The sequence below is a fragment of the Puma concolor genome, chromosome C1 (genome assembly GCF_028749965.1).
Source record: "Puma concolor isolate L17-30 chromosome C1, mPumCon1.1.hap2, whole genome shotgun sequence".
NCBI classification, from domain to species: Eukaryota; Metazoa; Chordata; class Mammalia; order Carnivora; family Felidae; genus Puma; species Puma concolor.
In genome coordinates this window covers 130,890,357-130,897,871 of record NC_141674.1, presented here as the reverse complement: position 1 = coordinate 130,897,871, position 7,515 = coordinate 130,890,357, and positions in this window count along the sequence as shown.

Sequence of the window (7,515 nt, the reverse complement as noted above, 5' to 3'; positions counted from 1 at the left end):
GCCATCTGGTCCCAGCAGACCCTGGAAAGCGGCCATATACGCTGGTGCTGGGGGAAGGTCATCAAGGGTGAAGCCCGGTGCCAGATGTGTGTCGTGATTTTCCATAATCCCTGCAATGCTGCTGCTACACTGTCTCGCGAACTTTATCTGGGGCGGGCTGGCACCTGCCCGCAGTCCCGGGGAACTGGCAACAGCAGGGTCCAGCAAGCATTCCTGGATGCAGCTGACATTTGGCCATTGCTCATTCAGCCATTGCTCGGTGAGACCCTCCTGCAGAGGGGCAGAACAGGTCAAAGCCGCAGTCCTTCGGAAGTAAGGGGCCAGGTAAAACAGCCACATGAGACAAAACTTGAGAGATAGGTACTGCCTGGGGCCTGGTCACGGAGAGTGAAAAAGTGGGGAGTGGACGAGAGCTGAAGACAGAGGTCAGGTGCGCGACTGCTAATCCAGAACAGACTGAGTAGCAGGGTGGAGTCATTTCACCGCTCCCGCACATGCGCATACGCACCTAACGAGCACGGCAACAATCCACCCGAGTAGGCTAGCAGCGCCATCTACTGGACAGCAGAGCTGTTACACTGAGCCCGCCCAACTGGGCCAACTTCGCTTTTTAAGAACACAAGTCTCACCGCCTGCTTAGTTTATGGACAATAAAGCACTACATAGACTTACTTCTAGGGGAAAACGAAGCAATTTTAGTCCTACTTCAATCTGTTAGCAGATTCATCTATTCAATTTTCTTTTTTTTTCTTTTACACTTTTTATTGAATACAGAAAGAAAAATTCATTTTTATTTTCGATTTTTATTAAAAATATTTTTAATTTTTATTACTCTATTTTTTACTTGTGTAAATTTTTTCAAATTCTATTTTACTTCCATCATTTTATTTTAGTCTACTACAGTGTATTCACTTTTTCAAATTTTCAATTTCCTTTTTTTCGTTTTCATTTTCTTTTTCTTGAATGCAGAAAGAGAAAAAACTTCATTTTTAGTTTCAATTCCTATTTCCAGTATTTTCATTTAATTTTTTTTTACTATATTTTTTCCTTTTATGTAAATTTTTTCAAATTCTATTTTACTTCCATCATTTTATTTTAGGCTACTACAGTGTATTCACTTTTTCAAATTTTCAAATGATTTTTTTTCTTTTTTAATCTTTTTTCCTTTTCCTTTTTTCCTAAATACAGAAAAAGAAAAATTCACTTTATTTATTACAAATATTTTTCTTTAATTTTTTCTATTAAATACTTTTGTGTATATTTTTTCAAATTCTATTTTACCCACATAACCTCATTTCAGTCTACTTCAGTGTATTCATTTTTTCAAATTCTCAAACGATTTTTTTTTTATCTCCCCCCCTCTTTTTCTCTAATCTGTCAAGCCACTTTCAATACCCAGACCAAAACACACCTAGGATCTAGCATCACTTATTCGACTTTTGTGTGTGGGTGTGTTTTTAATTTTTAGTTTTAATATTTTTTAATTTTAGTTTTTTTAATTTCAATTTTTCTACCTCATTAATTCCTTTACTCCCTTCAAAATGACAAAACGAAGGAATTCACCCCAAAAGAAAGAACACAAAGAAACGACAGCCAGGGATTTAACCAACACAGATACAAGCAAGATGTCTGAACAAGAATTTAGAATCACGATAATAAGAATACTAGCTAGAGTCAAAAACAGATTAGGATCCCTTTCTGCAGAGATAAAAGAAGTAAAAGCTAGTCAGGATGAAATAAAAAATGCTGTAACTGAGCTGCAATCTCTAACGGATGCCACAGCTGCAAGAATGGCTGAGGCAGAACAGAGAATCAGTGATATAGAGGACAAATGTATAGAGAATAATGAAGCAGAAAAAAAGAGGGCGATTAAGGCAAAAGAGCACGATTTAAGAATTAGAGAAATCAGTGACTCATTAAAAAGGAACAACATCAGAATCATAGGGGTCCCAGAAGAGGAAGAGAGAAAAATAGGGGTAGAAGGGCTTTAAGAGCAAATCATAGCAGAAAACCTTCCTAACCTGGGGACAGACACAGACATCAAAATCCAGGAAGCACAGAGGACCCCCATTAGATTCAACAAAAACCGACCATCAACAAGGCATATCATAGTTAAATTCACAAATTACTCAGCCAAGGAAAGAATCATGAAAGCAGCAAGGGAGAAAAAGTCCCTAACCTACAGGGGAAGACAGATCAGGCAGATCAGACAGATCAGACAGATCAGCAGACCTATCCACAGAAACTTGGCAGGCCAGAAAGGAGTGGCAGGATATATTCGTGTGCTGAATCAGAAAAATATGCAGCCAAGAATTCTTTATCCAGCAAGGCTGTCATTCAAAATAGGAGAGACAGGGGCACCTGGGTGGCTCATCGGTTAAACGTCTGACTTCAGCTCAGGTCATGATCTCACACTCTGTGCATTTGAGCCCCGCGTCAGGCTTTGTGCTGACAGCTCAGAGCCTGGAGCCTGCTTCAGATTCTGTGTCTCCCCCTCTCTCTGCCCCTCCCCTGCTCATGCTGTCTCAAAAATAAAAAAATAATAATAAAATAAAAAAACAAAACATTATGAAGGAAGGATAAAAAGTTTCCCAGACAAACAAAAATTAAGGAGTTTGTGACCACTAAACCAGCCCTGCAAGACATTTTAAGGGGGACACTTTGAGGGGAGAAAAGATGAAAACAAATATATATAAATAAATAAATAAATACCAAAAGCAACAAAGGTTAGAAAAGACTAGAGAACACCACCAGAAACTCCAACTCTACAAGCATCATAATGGCAATAAATTAATATCTTTCAGTACTCACTCTAAGCATCAATGGACTCAATGCTCCCATCAAAAGACATAGGGTAACAGAATGGATAAGAAAACAAGATCCATCTATAATGCTGTTTACAAGAGACCCACTTTAGACCTAAAGACACCTTCAGATTGAAAGTAAGGGGATGGAGAACCATCTATCATGCTAATGGTCAACAAAAGAAAGCCAGAGTAGCCATATTTATATCAGACAATCTAGACTTTAAAATAAAGACTGTATCAAGAAATGAAGAAGGGCATTATATCATAATCAAGGGGTCTATCCACCAAGAAGACCTAACAATTGTAAACATTTATGCGCCAAATGTGAGAGCACCCACATATATACATCAATTAATCACAAACATAAAGAAACTCATGATAGTAATACCATAATAGTAGGAGACTTCAACATCCTACTCACAGCAATGGATAGATCATCTAATCAAAAAATCAACAAGAAAACAATGGCTTTGGATGACACACTGGACCAGATGGACTTAACAGATATATTCAGAACATTTCATACTAAAGCAGCAGAATATACAATCTTCTCCAGTGCACATGGAACGTTCTCCAGAATAGACCATATACTGGGCCACAAATCAGCCCTCAGCAAGTACAAAAAGATCAAGATCATACCATGCATATTTTCAGACCACAATGCTATGAAAGTCGAAACCAACCACAAGAAAAAATTTGGAAAGGTAACAAATACTTGGGAGACTGAAGAACAACCTACTAAAGAATGAATGGGCTAACCAAGCAGTTAAAGAGGAAATTAAAAAGCTCATGGAAGCCAATGAAAATGATAACACCACAACCCAAAACCTCTGGGACACAGCAAAGGCAATCATAAGAGGAAAGTATATAGCAAGCCAGGCTTTCCTAAAGAAGGAAGAAAGATTGCAGATACACAACCTAACCTTACACCTTAAAGAGCTGGAAAAAGAAGAGCAAATAAAACCCCAAACCAGCAGAAGACAGCAAAAATAAAGATTAGAGCAGAAATTAATGCTATCAAAACCAAAAAAAAAAAAAAAAAAAAAAAAACCCAGTAGAACAGATCAATGAAACCAGAAGCTGGTTCTTTGAAAGAATTATCAAAATTGATAAACCACTAGCCAGTTTGATCAGAAAGGAAAAGGAAAGGACCCAAATAAAATCAAGAATGAAACAGGAGAGATCACAACCAACACAGCAGATATAAAAATAATAAGAGAATATCATGAGCAATTATATGCCAATAAAATGGGTAATCTGGAAGAAATGGACAAATTCCTAGAAACATATACTACCAAAACTGAAACAGGAAGAAATAGAAAATTTGAACAGACCCATAACCAGTAAGGAAATCGAATTAGCAATCAAAAATCTCCCCAGCAACAAGAGTCCAGGGCCAGATGGCTTTCCAGGGGAATTCTACCAAACCTTGTTAACAAGGAAGAGTTAACACCTATTCTCTTGAAACTGTTCCAAAAAATAGAAATGGAAGAAAAACTTCCAAACTCTTCCTATGAAGCCAGTATTACCTTCATTCCAAAACCAGACAGAAACCACACTAAAAAGTAGAACTACAGACCAATTTCCCTGATGAACATGGATGCAAAGCCCTCAACAAGATATTAGCCAACCGGATCCAACAATACATTAAAAAAATTATTCACCACAACCAAGTGGGATTTATACCTGGGATGCAGGACTGGTTCAATATCTGCAAAACAATTAACGTGATTCATCACATCAATAAAAGAACAAGAACCATATGATCCTCTCAATAGATGCAGAGAAAGCATTTGACAAAACATAGCATCCTTTCTTGATAAAAACCCTCAAGAAAGTAGGGAGAGAAGGAGCATACCTTGAGATCATAAAAGTCATATATGAACAGCCCAACGCTAATATCATCCTCAATGGGGGAAAACTGAGAGCTTTCCCCCTAAGGTCAGGAACAAGACAGGGATGTCCACTCTCACCACTGTTTTTCAACATAGTATTGGAAGTCTTAGCCTCTGCAATCAGACAACACAAAGAAATAAAAGGCATCCAAGCTGGCCAGGAGGATGTCAAACTTTCACTCTTAGCAGATGACATGAAACTCTACATGGAAAACCCAAAAGATTCCACCAAAAAACTGCTAGAACTGATCCATGAATTCAGCAAAGGTGCAGGATATAAAATCAATGCACAGAAATCGGTTGCATTCCTATACACCAACAATGAAGCGACAGAAAGAGAAATCAAGGAATTGATCCCATTTACAGTTGTACCAAAACCCATAAAATACCTAGGAATAAATCTAACCAAAGAGGTGAAAAATCTATACACTGAAAACTATAGAAAGCTTATGAAAGAAACTGAAGAAGACACAAAAAAGTGGAAAAAGATTCCATGCTCCTGGATAGGAAGAACAAATATTGTTAAAATGTCAATACCACCCAAAGCAATCTACATATTCAATGCAATCCCTATCAAAGTAACACCAGCATTCTTCACAGAGCTAGAACAAATAATCCTAAAATTTATATGGAACCAGAAAAGACCTTAAATAGCCAAAGTGATCTTGAAAAAGAAAACCAAAGCAGGAGGCATCACAATCCCAGACTTCAAGCTATACTACAAAGCTGTAATCATCAAGACAGTATGGTACTGGCACAAGAACAGTCACTCAGATCAATGGAACAGAACAGAGAACCCAGAAATGAACCCACAAACATATGGCCAACTAATCTTTGATAAGCGGTACTGGGAAAACTGGACAACAACATGCAGAATGAACCTGGACCACTTTCTGACACCATACACAAAAATAAACTTAACATGGATGAAAGACCTAAATGTAAGACAGGAAGCCATCAAAATCCTTGAGAAGAAAGCAGGCAAAAACCTCTTTGATCTTGGCTGCAGCAACTTCTTATTCAACATGTCTCTGGAAGCAAGGGAAACAAAAGCAAAAATGAACTACTGGGACCTCATCAAAATAAGAAGCTTCTGCACAGTGACAGAAACAATCAGCAAAACTAAAAGGCAACCAATGGGATGGGAGAAGATATTTACAACTGACATATCAGATAAAGGGTTAGTATCCAAAATCTATAAAGAACTTATCAAACTCAACACCAAAAGACAAATAATCCAGTGAAGAAATGGGCAAAAGACATGAATAGACACTTCTCCAAAGACATCCAGATGGCCAACTGACACATGAAAAAATGCTCAACATCACTCATCATCCAGGAAATACATAGCAAAACCACAGTGAGGTACCACCTAACACCTGTCAGAATGGCTAACCTTAACAATTTAGGCAACAACAGATGTTGGTGAGGATGCAGAGAAAGAGGATCTCTTCTGCATCATAGATGGCAATGCAAGCTGGTGTAGCCACTCTGTGAAACAGTATGGAGGTTCCTCACGTAGGGAGGGTACCCTACGACCCAGCAATTGCACTACTAGGCATTTATCCATAGGATACAGGTGTGTTGTTTCGAAGGGACACATGCACCCCCATGTTGAGAGCAGCACTATCAACAATAGCCCAAGTATGGAAAGAGCCCAAGTGTCCATCGATGGATGAATGGATAAAGAAGATGTGACACACACACACACACACACACACACACACATATATATATATATATATATATACACATATACACATACACACACAATGGAGTATTACTCTGCAATCAAAAAAAAAAGAAATCTTGCCATTTGCAACTACATGGATGGAATTGGAGGGTATTATGCCAAGTGAAATTAGAGAAAGACAAAAATCATATGACTTCACTCACATGAAGACTTTTAAGAGACAAAACAGATGAACATAAGGGAAGGGAAACAAAAATAATATAAAAACAGGGAGGGGGACAAAACAGAAGAGACTCATAAATATGGAGAACTGAGGGTTACTCGAGGGGTGTGGGAAGGGGGATGGGCTAAATGGGTAAGGGGCACTAAGGAATCTACTCCTGAAATTGTTGCACTATATGCTAATTTGTATGTAAATTTTAAAAAATAAAAAATAAAATAAAAAAAAAGTAGTGATCGAAAACCAATGCCACTCTTGGCATTCTCTTGGAAAGAAATTATTCTTGAGTGGTAGAACTGAGGAATACTATATCCCAATGTTCTAAAAAATCTGTTTTTTCAGGGTGCTGGCTACTGCAAAGTAGAAGGGGAATGGTTATACACAATCCACTTAAAGTTTAGAATATGACCACCATTTGTCCTATTTTACTTTAATTGCATAGACAATATTCTTAAGTGTTTCAATCCTTCCTTTATTCTTCTAAGGAAAATTCAGTGTGTGTGTACATGAGTATGTATGTGTATGAGAGATTTTTCACTGCATTCGTACTGTCACTTTGGCCATAATTTTTAAGCACTAATTGTGTTACTAAGTTAGGCCAGGAATACATTGCCCCAATTCTGGTCTTTTTGATGGAAGCAAATAATTAAGTTGTCAGTTAAAAGTAAGAAGGGATAGAAGGACCAGGGAAAGGGGATCTTTACTTACTACATTAAAGTTATATGACATAAAGTCTTTCAATATTGATGGCAATACATACGTCAAAGCAGATATAGGTATAGTATCTCACAGTTAAGGAATAAGTCTTTAGTAGGTTCCAAAAAATACTAGCTTTCCTATGGAGGAAAGACAATTAGTATGCATAATTTAAAGTTACCATATCAAACACATGGCCCTTTT